This window comes from Fukomys damarensis, unplaced genomic scaffold (assembly GCF_012274545.1).
Source record: "Fukomys damarensis isolate Sample0158 unplaced genomic scaffold, DMR_v1.0_HiC HiC_scaffold_7, whole genome shotgun sequence".
Lineage (NCBI taxonomy): Eukaryota > Metazoa > Chordata > Mammalia > Rodentia > Bathyergidae > Fukomys > Fukomys damarensis.
This window is the reverse complement of record NW_022900919.1, coordinates 36,993,818-37,015,796: the sequence shown is the minus strand read 5'-3', so window position 1 is coordinate 37,015,796 and position 21,979 is coordinate 36,993,818. Positions and strand designations below refer to the sequence as shown.

The 21,979-nt window shown below is 39.4% G+C and overlaps 2 long non-coding RNA genes across 2 annotated transcripts in view; one reads left to right on the top strand and one right to left on the bottom strand.

Moving 5' to 3' along the window:
• The window catches only part of LOC104871904, a 242,132-nt gene that overhangs the window by 7,618 nt on the left and 212,535 nt on the right, over positions 1-21,979 (bottom strand). The window lies entirely within an intron of this gene.
• LOC117285223 lies at positions 8,832-20,963 on the top strand. Its single transcript, XR_004516215.1, has 3 exons — positions 8,832-8,906; positions 19,935-20,104; positions 20,363-20,963. It is a non-coding gene; the product is annotated as an uncharacterized LOC117285223 (long non-coding RNA).

Here is a 21,979-nt window from a genome sequence, read left to right as displayed (position 1 = left end):
GCTCAGACTTACAACCTGTCTTTTTTATACAGTTCTGTGCATCTTGTTCATAGAATCTCACTGTCTTTTTTTGTGCAGGATACCTGTTTATACAGTACTGTAATGTTTGCTGATTGTACTGTATAATACAGTACTGTAGTTTTATGTTGTTATACATTATAATACTGCATGTAATAGGCAAATAAAAGCAAAGTCATCAAATTGGAGCTTCTTTTGATCATTTCTCTGTATTCTGAATATTGTAATGTATATGTTATGTACAATTCTTTTTCTAGCAACTCATTCGCTTAATGACCTAGTTGCAGGAATGGAACTCAGTAGTTAGGTGAGGAGTGTCTGTATTCACATTTTAGCCTGGGCGCCCTGAAAGTAAAGCAGTTTCTTTTGGGAAGTGAGGTCAAGGGTGGCAAGAATTGGGTAATGGGGAAGAAGAGAGACAATTTGAAAGTATATTTTAGACTTGCTATTTGTGGTCACTAGGGGCACTTTTGTAGAGCTGTAAAGGCTCTGACCAGCTATTTCAGACCTGACCAGCCCGTTGATCTGCCTTCTCTTGTGTCTTGTGTCAAAAATGGTTACGAGACCTGCATCAGGTATTCCACAGGTGACGTAAGGGAGCCTCTGTGTCAGAAAGCAGAGGCAAATGCTGCAATTGAAATGAGCAGCAGGTCGCCTTAGCAATGGCTGCAGTGATAAAGGATGGCCTAAAAGATGTGAAATAGTAATGAGAAGTGTTCAGAACTGCTATTGCCAGTACATATTTCACAATTAAAATTTTAGGATGAAGTACGACAGGCCTTATTTTTCATGAACCAATGGGTGTAACATCAGCTTTCTCCATCTTTGTGGGGAACATGCTTGGTGTCCTCTTAAAATGTCCACATCCCTTCCACAGTTTCAAACTGCTCTCAATCAGGAATCACATCTCCTGGCACCCATTACATCCAGATTAGGCCATAGAACCAATTCTCACCCGTGGAAGATGAGCAAGATGCGATATCTATCTTTCTAGGCAAAAGTCACAAAGTAATGTCCCTTTTCTCCTTAATCTTTTGTCTGCCAGCTGAATGGAGAAGATCTAGCAGGGCACTCTTAGCTGCTAGGGAATGACAGTCATGAGACGGACTCTACATTGTTCATCGACCACGTGGAAAGCCACTCTCTGGCCAGAAGGCTCTACATTCACCATAGAGTGAGAGATTGGCTCCTCGAGGCTGAGCATAGCTTATCCAGAATTTTGGGGGTCAAAAGTGTCCCATATTTCAGATTTCTTTTTGATTGTGGAATGTATGCATAGACTTTGCTGGTTGAGCAGCTCTGATTCAAAAATACAAAATTCAAAAAGCTCTGAAATTGAAACTTTTGAGTGCTGATTTCAGAGCATTTTGAATTTTTGGATAAGGAAAGCTCAGTTTATATTTTGTTGACTCTAAGGGCTAGGGTTATGGTTGGATCTTAAATGCCCTGCAAAGATTGATGTGTGGAAAGGTTGGGCCCCAGCTGATGGCAGTGTAGGGAGGTGGTGGAACCTGTGGGGAGCTGAGCCTAGTGGAAGGCAGTTGGGCCACTGGTGGGCCTTGCAGGGATATTGGTACTCTTGACTTTCCTTCTCTCCTACGGCTTCCTGCTGCCATGTGGTGACAGGCTTTACTCTACCAAGTACTCTCTTCCATAATGTTTTTCCTTGCCACAGGTGCAAAAGCAATACAATCAGTTGAACATTGGCGGAAGACTCTGAAATTGTGATCCCAAATAAAACATATCCTCCTTTTAAGTTGATTTTCTCAGGTATTCTGTCAAAGTAATGGAAAGCTAACTTAAAGTAATGGAAAGTTAATAAAACTTTAACTAACATATCATAGTGATGATGATGATTAGAGTGATCCCAGAAATAAAAAATAAGACCTGGAATATGAAAAAGCAAGGAGCTGGAACAGACTCTATCTTGTTCTTAGCAAGTGAGGCCAGGCCAATTCCTCATTTCTGACATTGATCAGGCCATCACACCAGCCTCAGGAATGCCAACGCGAGTAACTCATTATGATCCAAACAAAAACTGATAACATCCTAATAGAAAAAATGGCATTGAGAACCCAAAGCCTGGCACAGAGCACTAAGAAACTGTGAATAAAATAACTGTCTTGGCTTGATTTTCAGGTATCAATATAGTGTGACTGCATCTGAACAATTTTTTTTTCAATATTTTAGGATGATTTAAGCATAAACAAGAGTATTGAAAAACTGCACATTCATTTTGAATGTACCACTCAGGAGTTGGCCCTTGGTTGAGATCAGTCGCTTGATGGTTTGTTTGTAAAATGGGCACAAGCATTGCCCTCCTTTTGCAGTGTGATTGTGTGGTTTTTCGCAAGGCAAGGCAGAGCCTGTGTCATCTTACCTTTGAATCTGAATGGTTATGTGGCTTGTTTATGGAAAGGGAGGCAGCAGAAGTGACATCATACCAAGTCTGAGTTCAGGCCTCACAAAGTCTAGCAGTTGCTGCCTTCTTTGCCGTCTATCCCAGATAAAAAGCATGGGCTGACTAACTGGAGGTCAGAGAGGAGCCAGGCCTATGGCGGCCCTCCTGGATCATCTAGCCCCAAGTGTTCTAAGACCCTGTCTGCTCCATGCTGGTCAGAGCAGAAGCTGCAGAAGTAAGGAAACATAGACCCAGTATCTGGGCCCTTTTCCATTAGGGTAGGTAAACCAGAGGGCTGGACAGGGAAAGGGCTTGCGTTCCCATGTACAAGAAATGTCAATCTTTGAAATGTATCTAGTGTGGACACATTCAGAGATAAATCCCTGGGGTAGTGGTCTCTCTTGAATTGTAAGAACCATGAATTCATTCTATATCTAAGGGCTTCGGTTCCTAAAGAATGAGTCAGCATAAATAAGTACATAGCCAGGGCTTATGTGTGAGCTGGGTCTGTTTTTGTTTTGTTTTGCTTGCAGAAGTCATTTCAAATGGCAATCCTCTTCCAATCAAAATTATGATTATAGTAATTATATGGTTTCCAATAATAGTTTAGAAATTCTTAATGGAGCCGTTAGATATCAGACTGCTTCACCAAATTTAGATAATGCATAAGGTAAGACAGGTGTCCTTTCCCCCTTTTCCTCTGAATCTTAAATATTACATTTACAGTTTTTAAGAATAATAGCTACTAACTAGTCACTAGTCACGGTTAACATTACTATGTTGTACAATCGTTCTCTTGAGTTTATTTTTCCTATAGCCCTGAAATTTTGCGTTATTTGACCAATATCTCCCCAGGTTTCCACCCTTTTTCAAGCCCCTGATAACTGCTGCTTCTACTTTTTTTATATGTAAGTGAGATCATATGCTTGTCTTATTTCGCTTAACATAGTATCTTCCAGGTTCAATCATATTGTCACAAGTGACAGGATTTGAAAACCAAAAACTACATCACTCTATGATGCGTGTACTACGTTTTCTTCATCCGCTCATCTGGTAATGGACGTTTAGGTTGATTCTATTTCCTGTATTTTGAATGCTGCTCTATTGAACATGGGGGAGCAGCTGGTCCTTCACATACTAACTCCACTGCCTCTGCATGTATCATAACCCAAGCAATAGGATTGCTGATCACATGACAGTTCTATTCTTAGTTTTTTCGAGCCTCTATCCCTTCTTCTTCTAAATTTTTACAATTTTATTTTTAAAAGTCTTTAAAAGTAGAGGTATTTTTATCAACTTTTTAAAATATGGTTGCTAGGAAATACAAAATTAAACATGGAGTTTGCTTTTTATTTTATTGGACATCACTGATCTAGAGCAGAGATTGACCAACTATGGGCCAAATCCCACCCTCTGCCTGTTTTTGTAGATGACATTTCCTTGGAACACAGCCATGTCTACTTATTTTCACACAATGTATGGCTGCTTATGCACTACAGTGGCAGACTTAAGTATTTCTAACAGAGGCCACGTTGCCTATAAATCACACTATATTTCCTGTCGGTCCCTTTAATTAGTTTGCTAAACTCTGAATCAGAGTATCACCAGTCGTACACATTTTTTTGAGGAAAATTCTTACAGTACTGGGATTATGGGCTGTATCAAAATGAAACAAGTCTCCTTGCAGAGTGTACTTCCTCAGTGTGTGTGTGTGGGGGGGTGTCACAGGGCACTACAGGACAGCTTGTGTCATTTAGTTTGTAGTTCTATGTCAAAAGAGGCCACGGAACACAGGCCTCTCCTCTCCTAAGTCAGGGCAATTTTGTCAGGATAAGAAGCCCATGGTATTCCCAAAGAATTTCCAAGCAACCAGTTAGAGAAACAAGGTGACTATGTTCTTCTTGACTGGTAAGCTGGACCATAGGCAACAGTTGACGTGATGGACATAATCAAGAATTTAGCATTCCCCTGCCCCACATATGATCTGAGCTTTAAACAACTTATTTATCTGAGCTGATAAATAAAATGTCAACTACCATTCCATGTGTAGTTTAAAACAGTGTCTAGTCACTAACATGAATTACATGCATATAATATACCGAGAAAATTAGAAGTGTTTTCCCTGCTTTTAATCCTTACAAAATGCTGAAACAGAGGGCGTTTTTACTCCTTCACAGAAAGGAGGGACATGAGGCTCAGAGTCTGAGTAACTTGCCAATGCCAAGGAGGGTTGGAAATCAAGGCCCACCCTAACATGCTGGAAATATTGCCTTTCTGTATAAAACAAAGGGCACATCCTATGCGAAACTTAAACTCTGAGGGGTGGACGGGACAGTAAAAGACAGCCAGGACAAGGTCCACTTGTTTTGTGATACAACAGAAGGAATGAATGTACCATGCAACAGTAATATAAATATTTCCAGAACCAAAACCTTCTTAAAAGGTTGTCAAAAACTCAGAATTTAAAAAGGGAGTTCTGTTTAAATTTTAAGTTCTGCTTAAAACTCAGAACATTTTAGGAACAAACAGGTTGTCTTTGAAATAAGTAGCTTTAACGTAACTTTAAACTTTTGTCTCGGTAACAAAAGAAACATCTTGTTAAACTGAATTTGTTCGACACTGTCATTTAACAACCGAAAAACAAAATGGGTAGTCTACATACCAGTTGCCACACTCCTTCCAAAACCAAATCAACTGATTAAATAATGCTTGAATTATTGCTAACATGCACTACTAAAGGTAAACATTTTGGGGCTTTATTTTATATTCTATGTAAAAATATATTTATTTTAAATTTGATCAATACAATTTTGCCTTTCTGTGTTCAAAACAAATTTCTGTTATCTTTTCCCAAACTGACATTTCAATCTTTACCAATGTGAAAACTATTTCTTTAGGACATAATAAATGTTAAGAAACTTAGGTGGTTAAGAAGCATTTTAAAAGTACAGAGTTGGTGCTATAATGCTATAGTTCATATTTTAAAAATTGATTGGTCTTAGATGCCAAGAAAAGAAAAGTATTCCCCATGGGGAAAACAGAGGAGAATATCTGGGCTTGAAATAGTCCAAACATTTCAGAAATACGAAACTCTCAAGCTTATGAAATGCTAAGGTCAGCTTTACGAAATATTCCTATTAATCTGTTTTTCTTTGGTGAAAACAGTTTGGGAAGAGTACTTATTGGAAGGGGACAAAGAGAACACTCTGAGTGATGACAGAGTTCTCTATCTTATTCTGAGTTCTGGTCACATCATAGTATACACACACAAAAATTCAGGAAATTGTACTTGCATAATTTATGCATTTTTATATGAAAATAATTTATTTGCTAAAATATACTGGAATGGTATCAAGTCAAATTGGTGCTAGACTTTTCCTGCAAGTCATCCTCTATACAGCTTGGGAAAGGTAGACACTGGATACATTCTGGAATGAGTGTTTGCTAGTCATTGTCATGGATGGATGATAACAGGTAAGCAGTGATGACCACTAGAATGTGGATGATCCACAGAGCTTAAATTGGAAGGTAATTATTAAATGAGATGGCTGGTAAGATGGGGTAAAGATAATGGAGTTTGGTCAAAAACTGAAGATTTGGAACAAGGAGAACAGGTACGGCATGGGTAGGTGGTTGAGTCTGAAAGGAACAAAGTCCTATCTCTTAAACCCAAGAAAAAAGGTAGGAGTATATCTTGAACATGCTAAAAATCTCCTAACAAATACCAAAGAAATAAAATTATTAACTGAGAGTTGGCATCCCCCTTCATCCTGTCTCTACCATTTCTATAAAAGGAATCTGGGGCTTCTCTGCCTGCTAAGTTGGTTCACTGAGAGAAACCTGTAAGTCTGTGGGGCTTTCCTTGCACGCAGCAGATGCCCTAACTCTGCAACATTCCTTTGATTTATGTAAATGCATAGAATAAAATTGTGTGTGTGATTTTTTTTTAATCTCTTTGAAACCTAAATGAAAAGTTTAGAATAGGCTTTGAGGTTTTCGGATAGACTTCAGGAAAGGCTAAGGCAGTGAGAGATTCTGTTTCAGTCAGCAGCCTCCATGGCAGCAGTTCAGCCCCAGCTCCCCACCCATCTGGAGCTGAGTGCATTCCCGAACCAGGGTTCTTCCTAGACCCACTCACTGCATCCCTAGTTGTGGTTCCAGGTGTCACCAATTTCTGAATCTCCCTGGGTGATTGTAATATGAAACCCAGTTTGGAATCATATCGCAGACTTTCTCTCTGCTACTCAAAGTGAGGCCCCCAGGTCACAACCATCAGCCTTTAGGAATGCAGAGACTCAGTTCCATCCTGACTCATCCAGCGACAGTAGACTAACCAATTCCATGTACACTGAAGGTGGAGAAGCACCCCTGTGCTTCCCTTTCCACAGCCCAAGCTATTTTGATTGAATGAAGACTCTGAAAGTAAATACTCCCTGAGATTTTTGCACATATATATGAGGTTTAAAAATACAATTTAGAGTAACAAGTGTACAGATACAGAGACATCTAATTTCATATATACAGAATCGATCAACATACATACACACATATCTATCTCTATTTATAGCATATCTATATATCTTGCCATATATATATATATATATAATATTTCTTAGTCATTAAAGCCAGATTAGTAGCACAATTTCTGTGTTTTATAGAAAATAAATAGCAATCTAAAACAGAAAGGGGAATGGTTGATTCATAGCATAAAGGCTCTCTGGGGTATTACATTCCTAATATCTGGGGTATCACAGCATAAAATACCTCTGGGGTATTACATTCCTGACATGTGTTCTCAGACTTAATGATGGAGCACATGTACCCTATTATGATTGTCTTCAAACATGCCAGAGAGCAGGTTTAAGTCCAGAATGTGGAAGTCTGCAATTTACTGGGTAATCCTGTTCACTCCTGAAAAGTTAGAAAGAGAACAGAAAGAACCTTTGAATTGACACAGAGAGAAAATTCAGCTCTGTCCTCTGGGAATTACCTGCCTGAAACAAAGCGACTCCACACCTCCTCTTCCCTAAGCAACACCTTGGATAAAGCTGAGACCGACACAGCACACATACACCAGAAAAGACTCAAGCAGTATTATCATTATTTTTTCCCAAATTTTACTGCAAACTTTAGCTTTCTATAATATTATCACAGGTAATATAAGAAACAGATGGAGTCTAGTGCTGCTTTTGCCTTAAGAATATTCATGAAGACTTGATTCATTAGTTCATTCAGGATCCCCATAGAAAGACTTCATGAAATGAATGAACAGATACGAGTTTGAAAGTTTTGCTTTGCTATAGAAAAGACTGCTTTTCTGTTTCTTTTTCTATTGATAAAAATCTTATAACTATTCAAATGGACTCCCAAGAGGCTTGAAAAAAATTAATAGCTTAACTATCTTGTTCATATGTAACACCTATGTGTTCATAATCTTTTTCATTGTCATTTCTATCTTTCACAGTTTACACTACGTTTGGTCTTCAGTCTTTCATTGTATTTATAAGTTGCCACATGTTTGTTATGGGGGATTTACACAGATATTAATATCAATCCTTTAGGGGAACAGAACAGCTTTTCAAAAAATTCCTCTCAGTTATCAGATTAAGTATTATAATCATCATTTCTTAGGAATCCTCTAAAATTTATAAATCTCTTCATCCTACCTCTAACTTGGGACCCTGCATTAAATTAATTACTAGGGTCTCATGAAGGTTGTGTTTACTCATTAAGAAAATACTAGCCAGTTGCACAAAGGGAGAACTAACGTAAAACTTCCAGTCTTCGGGAGCTTAGAAATAGACTACAGAGAGGTGATCAAAAATCCTTATGCCCAGACTGCATCCAAGAGCAAATGAATTAGGATCTCTGGGGTGAAGCCCAGACAGGGAGCTTTAAACCTCTCCCAGGTGACTCCAGTGAGCAGAGTAGGTAGAAAACCAGCACCCGGATGCAGTGCACATTGAATTCCATTAGGAATACAAACTCTCCAGGGAATCTTGGAACGTACAGATTCCAAATGAATAGGTCCAGCATGGGGCAGAGATTCTAACCTAACAAGGGGCTGGTGCTACTGGTCTACAGACCACACTCTGAATTGCAAGGTCTTAAAGTACAAACCAAGTTCACTTAATGGCTTCATTGTGGATTGCATATTCCAAGGAAAATCTGATCACCACTCTGTTCTAGGGACAGTACTAGATTGAGTTTGACAATCTGGATTCTGGTCCAGGTTTTGTTATTGGCAACTATGCAAACATTGTCAAATCTTTTTTTTTTCTTTTTTGATATCAGGAATTGAACCTGGGACCTTGTGGTTTTGAGGCAGGTGGTGGAAACACTGAACTTAATCACCAGCCCCAATTGTCAAATCATTTTAACCTTGTGACTCTGTATTTCTTTATGTACTGGAAGGGATTTCCTGGTTCTCTTTCAACTCCAGCATTCTGCTGCTTTGAAGGCTCTCTTCACTTCTCAGCTGCTTAAGGTTGGTATAGCACTTACAAAATGCCAAGTCTGTAAAGTAACTGACTGGACTGAAAAACAATCAGATGGGCACTTAACTCCTGGAAGAGAAAATGATGTACACCAACTGGAGCTGGTGAATAATCTCTTGTAATTTTAAATTCCTAGAACAAGCACTGACCTTTTATGTATGCAACTCCTAGGTTAGTGATATGAGCTCACAATGCCAGAAGACATTTGGTGTCCTGACATATTCTTATCGAATAAGTGCATGTGTGCACAAGTAGGCATATGCATGTTTAAAGAAGAGTGTACAAGATTATAGAAAAAAGAATACAAGTAATGCCTTAGATCTTTAGCCCCAAGTGCCCAGGGAAAGAGAGAAAATAAAATGTGCATGTAAAACTCAATTTGTGTAAGATTGTATTTTCTTCTATATAACTGTGGTAGGCTAATGCAAAAACAGCCCAATTTTTCCTCTTGTGTCCCTTTGCAACATGACTCTGCAGTTCCTCCTACCAGAAGATCAAGTATGTTTCCTCTCCTCCAGACATCATGTTTAACCACCTGGCTTGCTCTGTCCAACAGAATGCAGTAGAGCTGATGCCCTGCCTTTCCAGTCCTGCTTCTAGCTTTGAACTCTGCCTGGTTGCCATGTGAACAAGCCTGGACTAGCCTGGTGAAAAATGAGGCATACAGAGCATAGATGAGTTATACCAGCTGAAGCCATGTGAGACCAGGGACCAGCCAACCTCCTGTGGCTGATTCAGCTGCTGACACACGAGTGAGCCCAGATGAGACTAGAACTCCCAGTCCAGCTCAGGCAGAACTGCTACCTGGCACAATTATGAGGAAAAATAAATGCTTACTGCTTTAAACACTCATTTTTGTGACAAAATGTATATAAAAAATTTACCATTTTAACTATTTTAAGGTATATAACTTGGTGGCATTGACTACATTTACAATTGTTCTACAACCACTATACTATCCATTTCCGGCCTCCCCAAACAGAAACTCTGTACCCACTAAAAACAAAAATTGTCTCTTCCTGCAGTCCCTGTTAGCCACTAATGTACTTTTTCTCTGTATGAATTTGCCTCATATAAGTGGAGTCATGCAATACAACAATGTTCTTTTGTGCCTGGCTTATTTCATGTACCATGTTTACAAGATCCATCCATGTTGTGACATGTATAAGATTTTCATTTCTTTTAAAGACCAAATGTAGTCTGTTGCGCCCCCCCAAACACATACACACACACACACACACACACACACACACACACACATTTTGTTTACTGATGCATTTGTTTATAGGAATTTGGATTGTTTCCACTTTTTGGCTACTGTGAACAATGCTGCTGTGAACGCTACCACATGAGCATGTGTTCAAGTTCATGCTTTCTATCTCTTCAGGCACACACTGAGAATCATGTAGGAAGTCTAAATTCAAACTTTCAAGGGACCTCTAAGTTTTCCACCGTAGCTGCCCTATGTGACATTCCCATTGGCAGTCCAAGAGGATTCTAGTTTCTCCACATCCTTGAGACATTTAATATTTTATATCAACTTTTTCTTCTTTAGAAGAATTTATTTCTCTTTATTTTATATTGTTCCTGTCTTCCTACATGGAAAATAGGGAGGCATGATGGCTAGATGAACAATAGCCTCTTCATGATCATAAAAGTAAAAGCTACCCATGCATACACACACGGTTGTTGAGACAGGAAGATTAAAAGAACTTGGAGCTTGATGACAATATGAAGCCCCCCAATACCATGAATGGCTTATTGCTAGACTCCATTGTGGGTGAAAGATAATGTGAAAGGTTTTTTTTTAACTAGCAGAAAAATATAATACTTATTAATACATCCATTCAATTTGCTAAACTCGATTTCTATTTGCTCTTAATACTCAATCTAGACATTGCTTTCTATAGTTGGAAAATCTTTTCCTTCTTTGAATTGACATAATGGTTGATTCCTGGAATTCATTTATCAATTAATTCTGTCCTACAAGGTGGCAACTTTCATTTTACTCTGGAACTGTTATTTCAAAATTTTGTTCACTTTATTTTCATATTACCCATGTAACTAAAGGCAGTAGAGTTGTATTACATAACTTACATACATAAGTGGGCTAAAGAATGGCTTTTCATATTTCTTCCTAATTCATAGCAAATAATAGCCAAAATATTTTATTAAGATATATCCACTATATAAATCTGAGGTTGATAACTAAGTGCTCTGTCTAGTATTATTCTCTCCAATAGTTCTTTTTGCTGAGTCCTCTTCTGCAGTCTATGCTCCCAATTCGAAACTATACTACAAAGCCACTGTGATAAAAACAGCATGGTACTGGCAAAGAAACAGACCTGAGGATCAGTGGAATAGATTGGAAGATACAGAAACAACTCCAGATGTACTCAGCTACCTCATCTTTGACAAAGGAGCCAACCATCCTCACTGGAGGCAAGATAGCCTCTTTAATAAATGCTGTTGGAAAAACTGGATTTCAACTTGCCAAAGATTAAAACTAGACTCTTATCTTTCACCATGCACTAAATTAAAATCCAAGTGGATTAAAGATCTAAATATTAAAAAAGAGTCACTAAATTTGCTGGAAGATAAGTTAGGCTCAACTCTTGACTAAAGTTAGGCTACTCTTGACTACATTGGCATAGGAAAAGATTTGTGAACAAATCCTCAGTAGCTCGGAAAATAGCAGAAAGAATCAACAACTGGGATCTCATTAAAAAGCTTCTGCACTGCAAAAGAAACCACCAACAGAACTAAAAGACAACCTATAATGTGGGAAAAAATTTTTACCAGCTGCTCCTCAGACAAAGAACTATTATCTAGAATATATAAATAACTAAAAAAAAATCGGCTCCCCAAGTATAAAGACCTCATTCAAAAATGGGCATCTGAAATGAATGGACATTTCTCAGACAAAGAAGTAAAAGCAGCAAGTAAATATATGAAAAAATGTTCCACATCACTGGTCATTCGAGAGATGCAGATGAAAACAACACTGAGATTCCACCTCACCCCACAAAGAATGGCTGCCATCAAGAAATCACACAATAACAAATGTTGGCGGGGTTGTGGGGAGAATGGAATCCTTCTCCACTGTTGGTGGGAATGCAGACTGGTGCAACCACTATGGAAATCAATATGGAGACACCTCAAAGAGCTAGGACTCGAGGTTCTATTTGACCCAGCCATCCCTCTGCTGGGTATCTTTCCAAAAGAATTAAAAGAATCATATCACAGTGATATATGCACACCTAATGGCACCATTTGTAATAGTTATATCAGTTTTTAAAATATAGATATCCTGATGTGTGTGCAGTGGTATCTCACTGTGGTTTTGATATGCATTTACTCAGTGACTAGTTATGCTCATCATCCTTGCCTGTACTTGTTGGTCATCTGCATATCTGTTTTGGGAGAAATATCTATCCATGTTCTCATTTTTCTTCTAAGAGTTCTATAGTTTTTGCTCTTAGATTTACATCTTTGATCCATTTTGAATTAATTTCTATATTGTCTAAAGTAAGGATTCAGCCTCATTCTTTTGAGTGTTTTTTGAGCACTATTGTTGAAATTACTTTTTCCCAGTAAATAGTCGCTTGTGGATTTATTTCTTGAGAAATACATTTATTTCAGAACCCTTGTGTATTTATTTCTTAAGAAAGTCTAATCCCTTCGTGTTGATATCTGTCCTTATGCCAGTGCCATGCTGTTTCATTTTTATAGTAACTTTATAGTTAAATTTTGAGATTAGGAGATTTGATTCTTCCGACTTTGTTCTCCTATTACATTTTTCAAGAGTATTCTAGATGTTTGGGATCTATTGAGATTCTAGACCTTTAGAATTTTAGCTCTCTCTTCCTCCTCCCTACCCTCTTCCTTCCCATTCCTCTCCTGCTCATTCTTTTTTCGCCTCTTCCTCTTCCTCCTCTTCTTCTTCTTCCTCCTTTTCTTTTGTGATTCTGAGGGATACACACACACACACACACACACACACACACACACATACACACACACACACACACACACACACACACGCATAGATGCAAAATTTGACTGGGGGTTGAACCCAGGCCCTTTCACTGAGTTACACCCCTAGAATTAAAAAAAAAACTAATTTTGAGACACAGTTTGCTTTTTGATAGTGATTGTATCAAATCATCAAATCTGTAGATCACATTAGATAGTACTATCATCTTAACAGTAGCCTTCCAATCTACAGCAACCAGATATCTTTCTATTTATTCATAATTTCTTTAATTTCATTTAGCTGTACAGTGGGTTTGAGTGAAATGCCAGCTCTTTAGTTTCACAGTGATTTGGGACCCAGAATTATTTGTGACAATAGAGGACTGATTCATTATTGATATTAGTCAAGGCCACTGACTCTAAGCTTACTGTTTTCTCCACTGGCCAGCAAGCTCCCAGCAAAGGCTTAACCTTTCTCATTTGCAAAACAGATTGTGAAAACTTCTTCTCTCCTGTTTCCCTGGAGGGTCTTCCACAAAACTATCACTTTTGTTCTCTTACCCCCTCTACCCACTTCTCTGCATGGGACAGGTGTGTGATTTATTTTTATGGGGGAGAAAGGGCAAAGGTAAGGTCACAAGCAAAGCCCCAGGGCCATCTATTTATTTTTCTAGAGTTTGCCTGTCTGCATAGCTTCTACATTCTACTTCCATGTAGCAAGAACCCAGAACTTTCCTTCTGGAGGCCAAGAGTGTCCCACTCTGACAAAACAGGAGAGCAGGTGATGGGTGTGGCTAGATGTGATTCTCCCTGCAGCAGCCTGGGTCAATGTCAGCTTCACAGAGCTCTGTCATATGTAAGCTGAAGGATTGAGGTGGAGGTGTATGCAGTACAAGGTCTCCCTAGCAAATGAGGCTTCACAACAATAAAACTGATAAATGGCTCTCCATCTGTCCTCCTCATAGCCTAGGTACAAGGGAAAGGTGGCAAAGATTTCACATTACCATAACCCCATGTGTAAATGCAGTGATTTGCATCAGTCTTGGAAGAGAGAATGCAAGAATTTCACAGATGCAGGAATTAGGGGAGGGGCTGCTACCAACAAGAGGGAGAAGAGGTAAAGAGACAAAAAAATTCCAAAACAAAAAGGTGGTTCTGTAATAATAAAATCACACTTTACTGATCATTGTGTGCAATCATCTCTCTCTTGCTTTTGATCTTCCCAGCAGCCCTAAGAGATATAGATTATTTTTATGCCCCATTTTACTAATGAGAAAAGAGCAGGTACAACAACTGCCCAAGGTTTCACAGCTCACTAAAGGTTGGAATAGCCTGAACTATCATTTCAATTTTCCCCTCCTCCCCGTGATGATTACACATCCCACCCTTGGCAGGTGACACTGTAGAACATGCCGAGTACATATCCCTGATGCATTGACTGCGAGGTTGGCAGGTTTCTTGCCTTGGCTGTTGGAATGTTGGTGAACTGACAAACACAGAGGCTATTGAAGGGGCATTGCTTGGTTCCCGGAGTTCCTGCCATCTGCTCTGAACAACCTGAGCTGGTAGTTGCTGGTCCATGAAAAATGCCAAGAAGCATCTAGAGAAGACCTGAACCTAGTGCAAAACTGCAGCCAGGGACCCACAAACAAGCAAAAGAAATTATTGTTGTTATAAACCTTTAGAAATTTGAGTTTTGTTTGCTATATAGCATTGTTGAAACTATAGTTGATTAATACAGTGATTAAGATAGGATTGCATTTCGGAATCTCTGAATGCAGTGTCCTGGACCCTAACTTTCCTAGTGTCTACCCTTGGGCATCATGCTGCCTTTGGCAAGGCCTGTTGAATTCAGGAGGAGCAGGGTGCCTTGTGGGTTGTGCCTGGTATCAGTGCTCACTTGTCATACATTTGTCATTTTTCTGGGTAGAGCCTTAGGCTGATTTGTTATCTGGTTTCTGAAAATCTAAAGGTTTTAGTTTGCAATTAATTCTGTAACCATCTTGCACTGAAGGACTTTTCCATTCTAGATTGGTAGCTGGCAAAAAGGTTTGGTTTATGTGCAACATTAGACAGGGCTGAGATCCAGAGCTGCTCCAAATCAGTCAAATGTGACCACGGCATCTGAACAAACTGTAGAAAAGACCTCCTTTTTCAACCCAAGTTTGTTTTCCTTTTGGGGGATAATTTGAACTTAATCCAAGGAATTCCCTGTTTTTCCTGAATGTACATGTAATGGAAATTTAGCATGCAAAGTAAAAAAAAAAAAAAACCTATTTCTTCTACTCTTTAGCCAGAAAACAACAAAGCAAGCAAACAAACAAAAGAAAGAAAACGTGTCATCACCACTCATGAATTTTTAGCTTCTGTGATTCTCAGTCACAGATGGTTGAGACAGAGGTGGCTTTGATGGGAAAGCCAAGTTGATTTATTTTGCCTCATTTTGTCTTTGCACAAAACCTAGGAAGTTGCAAGGAACAAATTTCAATATAGAAGGCTCACACAGCATAGCAAACTGTTAGGTAGGGCGGCCTGGAGAGGAACGGTCACAGATTCTGCTAGAGAAGAAAATGGTTAAATCTCTAAGTTACCTGTTCAAAGATACCATGTTTTGTTTTGTGTGTGTGTTTTGATAGACAGAGGTTTCAAGGAGCAATGCAGCCCTTCTTGGCTCTTTTTGCAAGTGTTTCTAAGCTGGGAGGGAGAACATGAGCAGATGCAAGCTTTCTCTGCTAGGGAGAGGTAGCCATAATACGCTTGATCTCCGTCAACTCTTCCACTGGTTTCCTACACCTACTTCTGTGAATCCTTGTACTCCTTCCATCTCATTCTTGCAGGCTTCTAGTTTTGTCCTACTTAAATCAGAGAAGCAGCATCCCTTGGTACCTCAAAATTTCTGCTTCTCTGTGTTGATCTCCAATTTACATACAGCTTCTGCCCCAGTGGAAAATCATGAGATTTTTTTGCCATACAATTTTTCTGGAGCAGCTAATGCTCATATGTATTAATCAGACAAAATTGTCTATGTCCTGACCGAATGACTTGGTTTTTATGTTTCTAGAAAGCTTCTATATTCTGTTTATTTTTCTAGATGTATAGATAATATTATAGCATTTAGAATGTGCAATGCACTCTGTACGGATGAAGCAATAATGCCTGATAGGACAGGCCTTTGTCTTGTCCACATGCCTTTTTTTCCCCATAAGATATTCTGTCCCAGAAATGTAACCATGTAGGCTGCAGGGTGTTGCCACTCAATGTATCAAAATGTTCTGTTACTGTGCTCCACCTGTACCTGCTCGGTGTGTCAAAAGTGTTTTGTTCAAACAATGCACCTGTCAGTACCTGGTGTTTCTACCTGTTCCCCCTCTTCTAGCTATGTCTCCACTCTAAAATGTTCCTCTCAACCTCTTTTCCCCAACTGACTCTCACTGCAACTTGGTGCTCAAAATTTGAGTGAGCAAACTCCTCTGAGCCAGCTGGCTAATAAAAGGTTTTTCTTCATCTCTTTAAGTAACTTTCAGAGTCTCAAATCGTCAAATTGCTGTAGCTGTAACACAGAGCTATAGCACTGGGCTGTAACACTGAGCTGTACCACTTAGCCAGGATAGCATGAACTATTTTCCATCTCTTTATATTATCTTCTAACAATCTTATGGCATCTACACTATCATTATCCTTATGTTACAAATAGCAATTGAGATCTGAACAAATAACCAGGAAAGCCGTGAACTTGAATCTAGGGTATCTGCTTACACAGTGTACATTTTAACCAGTACATCCACATTGCTAATATAAGAAAACATGCGTTAATGCTTTACCTCCAGGGAATTAAGAAATTTTCGTGTATTTTCAAATTGATCTACTCAACAAACTATAAGATTAGAAGAATTAGTATCACTGTAGTATGTGAGGAAATCAAGGTATGGAGAGGGTGAAATCACTCAGTCAGAGTCACAATGCTAGTTTGAATAGAGGAATCACATTTTTGAAGCCAGATCTCTGTAGAGCCAAAGCTTTTGCTTCTAAGAAATCATAAATCACCGGTGGAAACAATTGTATCTAAAATGTGACCACTGATTGATCCACCTGCTTTGTGAGTCTCTCTAACCTATTCTACGTGGTACCCTTGCAACACACACACATCAAATATCACCTTTCTTTTCCTTCCTTATATGCTCACTTGAGAGATAAGAAAAAGATGGCTTAACACTGTCTTAATACTGTTTCTCCTTCAGAAGATCTATGGCATGCAGAAAATCAGGAATTCTGTGTCAAGGAGGAAAGACCTAGGACTTGGGCCACTATTCTTGAAGGTGTTGTCTTGAATACTATCCTATTCGGAAGCACTGTATATCCCTACAGAAGGAATTTTCTTTGTAAAGAAAATCTGGGCTCTTGAAAGTAGACCCTGAGGAAGGACTTTAACACAGTTCTTCATTTGGAAAGAGGTTCTATGAGACCACATAAGATACTAAGTACAATGAAAATGAGACAACTTCACAGTGCATCGATTGCTGGACTGCTTACCACTGTAAGCAAGTGAGCCTTGGGCCTGCCTCCTCTCCTAGGTTACAATGCACAACAGAATTTCCCACCAACAGACAGGAAAGTGGAGGTATTTTCCTAACAACTTCCCTCCTCAATAATTAAGGATTCCCTCAGGGAGCATTAATTTCCTAGCATTTCTGGACAGACCTGTCATGCCAGAGAAAAGCCTTGGGCACAGAGCAGACAGGAAGCTGTCAGTTTACCCAAGATCATTCTATCAAAAGTGCAGGTAAATTCAGGTGTGTCCAGGGGCATCTGCGTGACTGCTATAGTGGGCTCTGCACACAGATAGATGTAATTGGACTATCTGCTTGGTCACCTGTTAACTAGAAAGCTTTCTGCAAATTGCAGAAAACTCTCAGTAAGTATCACATTCCTTGTCTGCAAAATAGAGATAGCAATATGTTGCTAGATCGATTGGAGGGAGAACCAAGGAGGGGGGATCAAGTGGGATCCCTGAGTGTATGTAATCACTTGGTTCACTGCAAGGTGCACAGTGTGCAACTATTATTGCTTTTCTTTTCGGTAAAAAGAGAAGAGATTTTAGACAGCCCAAAAGATCTGCCCAGTATTTGTTTGTGGAATGAATGAAGGAATAAAAGTTTCAAAATCTGGAGGGTGGCTTGGGAGGAAAAACAATTACAGTTGCATATAGTGACGTCAATAGAGATGATTCTAATAATCATAACGTCGAATGGAAGAAGTTAGCTACAAACATCAGATACTCTGTAGTTCCATCAACATGAAATGCAAAACTTGGCAAAGTCTGCCATGGACAGTACTTTCTCTTGTGTGTGACAGGGAAGGGACTAGGCTCCAGATAGGAATTTGAAGGAAGGAGGGGGCTGATAATATTGGAGTCCTTTATCTAGTGTGTTGCCTTTGTGATAGTATGATGGGCTGTACCCTTATGAACTGTGTACTTTTCTATATGTACCTTAAAAGAAAACTTTTAAAACTTGGAGGGGAGGGAGTACAAGTCTTGGTTTTTACACATCTCTATGGCCCGCACTCCCATGGCATAAGAAATCCAGACACCGAGGTTAAATTTCCCACAGTGTGCATCATGAACCAAAAGATACAAGGAAGCCAATCTATTTTAGAAAATTAACACAAATTCATTATAAAAAACCTTTTGGTGATTGCTGTTTTACAAATGAGGAGCCATTATATTTCATATTCTCAGATTATGGCCCCTCCCACACTTACCAAGGGTGATAAAGGGTAACCTTACATTGCAGCCTGGCAGATGCCACCATCACCGAGTGACTAAAGTGAGCACCACCAGCCCCAGGACACAGGGAACCCAAGTACTCCTAGCCAGATGCAACGGGAAAACCCAGCATCCTCTCATCCCTGCCAAAGGGGCAATACCTAGCTCCAATTATGAGGAAGCATCAGATAAAGCCAAATCAAGGATGATTCTGCCAAACAATCGTCCGATGCTCTGCTGAAGTGCAGAAATCAGGACAAAGAAAAGCTGCAGAACTCTTCCAGACTCATCACACAGAAAGAGAAATGACGACTAAATGCAACAGGCGATTTCCAACCAGGTCTTCATTATTGGACAACGGCAGAACTTTACTAGGATCTGAGAAATCAGTGACAGTAAAATCTCAGTGCTGATGAGTTGATGCCAGCATATGGCCAATTAGAAAATTTTCTTTTTTGGTAGTGTTATAGCTCATTTGGGCTTCTTCAACATAATACCATAGAGTAAGTATCTTACACACAACAGAAATCATTATTCTCATGATTCTGGTGTCTAAGAAGCCAGTAACAACAGATTCAGTGTCTGAGGAGGCCCACTTCCTGGGCTATAGACAACTGTCTTGTTACACTTCAAGTGGAAGGAGGTTGAGGAAGCCCTGGTGTCTATTAACAGCGGAGCCCTTATAACTTGATCATCTCCAAATATCCTAACACTGAGCATTTCTACATATAAATTTCAGTGGGACAAAAGTCAATGGTAGATAGGAAATATACCATAGTATTTGAGGCAATAAAGTATCAGGTTGACAAATGCATCCCGACAGATTCAGGGCAAAAGATTCTGTATGTGGTCCTTTACAACTTTTCTGGTTTGAAGTAAACAAGAAATACGCATTTGAAGAAAAAAGGATAGCCACGATGATTTGAGATCTCAGAGGATTTCCAAACAGTCTGAGTTCCATCTGGAGTGGATTTGAACTGGCCAGTGTCCCCAGTTGTCTCTCTGTGGGATGAGGAGGTCAGACCCTCATGACCTTAAGTAATGTGTTTTCATTTGGGTTTCAATCTCATTTCTGCCATCAAAAGAAAATATGTTAAGTATCAAATATTTTCTCTGTACAATCTGACAGGGTATTTTTAAAAGACAAATGTGTGTGCTATGTGCACATATTCTCAAACTGGGGGCAAGATTAATAGGGGGATTCTAAAATGAATTAATTTACAGGAAGCCACCGAAACACTATTTGAATCAATGAGATTAAATTTGCTCTGTTGCACAGGTCACTTGCAATGTCTTCTATTATCAGTGGTAGATTGGCCCTGACAATCCTCATAAATTAAACTGTCCAGCTGCAGCTCCTTCATCGATGCTGTCAGTAATGGAAACAAGAATGAAAGAGAGAAAGGGAGAATATTCAACACGATGAAGAGGAGCCCAAAGTATCTACAGGTTTAGTGAATCAGCGATGCTTCGTCGCTACGTCATTCCTTTTATTGGGAAAGTCTGGATTCAAACCTGTGGTGGAAGGGTCCAGGGTGGTGTGTGCGGAGCGTGTGTGTGTGTGTGTGTGTGCACGCTTGACTTGGTAGTCAGATACCTCGGTTTTGTGTAGCAGGGTGCCAGCAATGCATGATACCAGAGTGGGGAGGGGTTGTGCTTTACAGGGTCTCTCTCATAACAAAGAGAGATCTGCTTTTGGTTTTGTAGGCCCGGGTTAGCAGCCCTGATTTGCAAGCTCACTCACTGGCCTTCAGGTGGGGGCTGAGTCCTGAGATATGATGAAGAAGACATTTCCTGCTGGAGCCCTATGTGTGCTGCTTTCCAAACTGATGTGAGCCAGAAACTTCACAGTTTAAACAGTATAGGTGTACATTTATGCAAGCCAAGGGCAAAGGATTTAGTATTTTCTAGGGAAAGACACAGGAAGGACCTGAACAGGTGTAGCTGCAAACCATGCCTTTCCTTCTCAAGGGCCAAGTTTATGTTAAAGGCCATGCAGCCCATAGAAGGATGGTTCTGGGAAACTGATGCCAACCCCCAGCCTTCGGAGGTCAAGGCACCAGAAGCAAGGACATCAGGGCTTTCTGCATTGGCCACTGCACACGCTGTCCTGAGAGATTTTACATGAGCCCAACAAAACATTAGAAGTGACTAGAGATGGCCAATTTTCCATTCTAGGAAATCCAAAAGTGTGGCCAATATTAGTGGGTGGATACTTAACACATTGTTTCAATGAGAAAAAAAAAAGAATCAAGATATATCATGCACAGGTTCAAATTTGATATGAATGTTATTATACCTAACATGTATCAATAACGTTAAAATTAAAAAATAAAACGCAAATGAATCCTCCAAAACTGTCCTTAGTGGAGTAGACAAAAATAGGACAGGTGATAGGTAACACTTTATATCTGTTTCATAGCAGGTTTTTAATCAGAAAATGATAATGAAAGAAGTCAAATAGCAAGTGACAATTTTTTTGGGGGGTACCAGGGATCGAACTTGGGACCTTGTGCTTGTAAGGCAGGCAGCAGAACCACTGAGCTAGCCCTTGCAATTTTATTTTTTAGGGTAACCACATACCATATGACTTATTTTTGTTGTTATTGTTTTTCTATTTTTAAAAATGTTTGTTGGTACATTTTATATATATATATATATATATATATATAGAGAGAGAGAGAGAGAGAGAGAGAGAGAGAGAGAGAGAGACGGATAGATAGATAACATTCATCACAGGAAATTTGCACCTGTACATGATACATTTTGCTGCTTCTTTTTCCCCATTCCTCCCCTCCTTTCAACTCCTCTGCCTCTCTTTATTTACAAAAGTTTTGTTTCCAGTTTCCCTTCTACTCTTTTTTTCTGTCCCAGCCATACCGGGAATGTGCTCCTTCTTGTCTGTTTTTAGAGTAGGCACAGCTCTCAGGTTTTCCTCTGCTCTGTGTCCCAGATACCATGTGTCGAGGACTTTCCTTCACCACGTTCTTCTACCATGGTATTTCTTGGCCTTGGACCTAGCTGACTATGGACTGAAACTTCTGAAACGATGCACCAAAATAAATCTTTTCTCATTTCACAAAAAATAAATAAATAAAAATGAAAAAAATAAAAAAATAAAATAAAATAGGCACAGCTGTTGTCTTGTAAAAACTAAAACCTCAAGTCTGCCCCCTGGTGTGAAGATCTGTAAAAGCAACTGCAAGCGTTTAATAGGCATCTTAGGCAATGTAGGTAACAAGGCTGAAATCACACTGCTCTACACAAAACCTACTGCACGGAGGAGACAATTGTTTTTACACTGAGTTTCACTAGCCATTATAG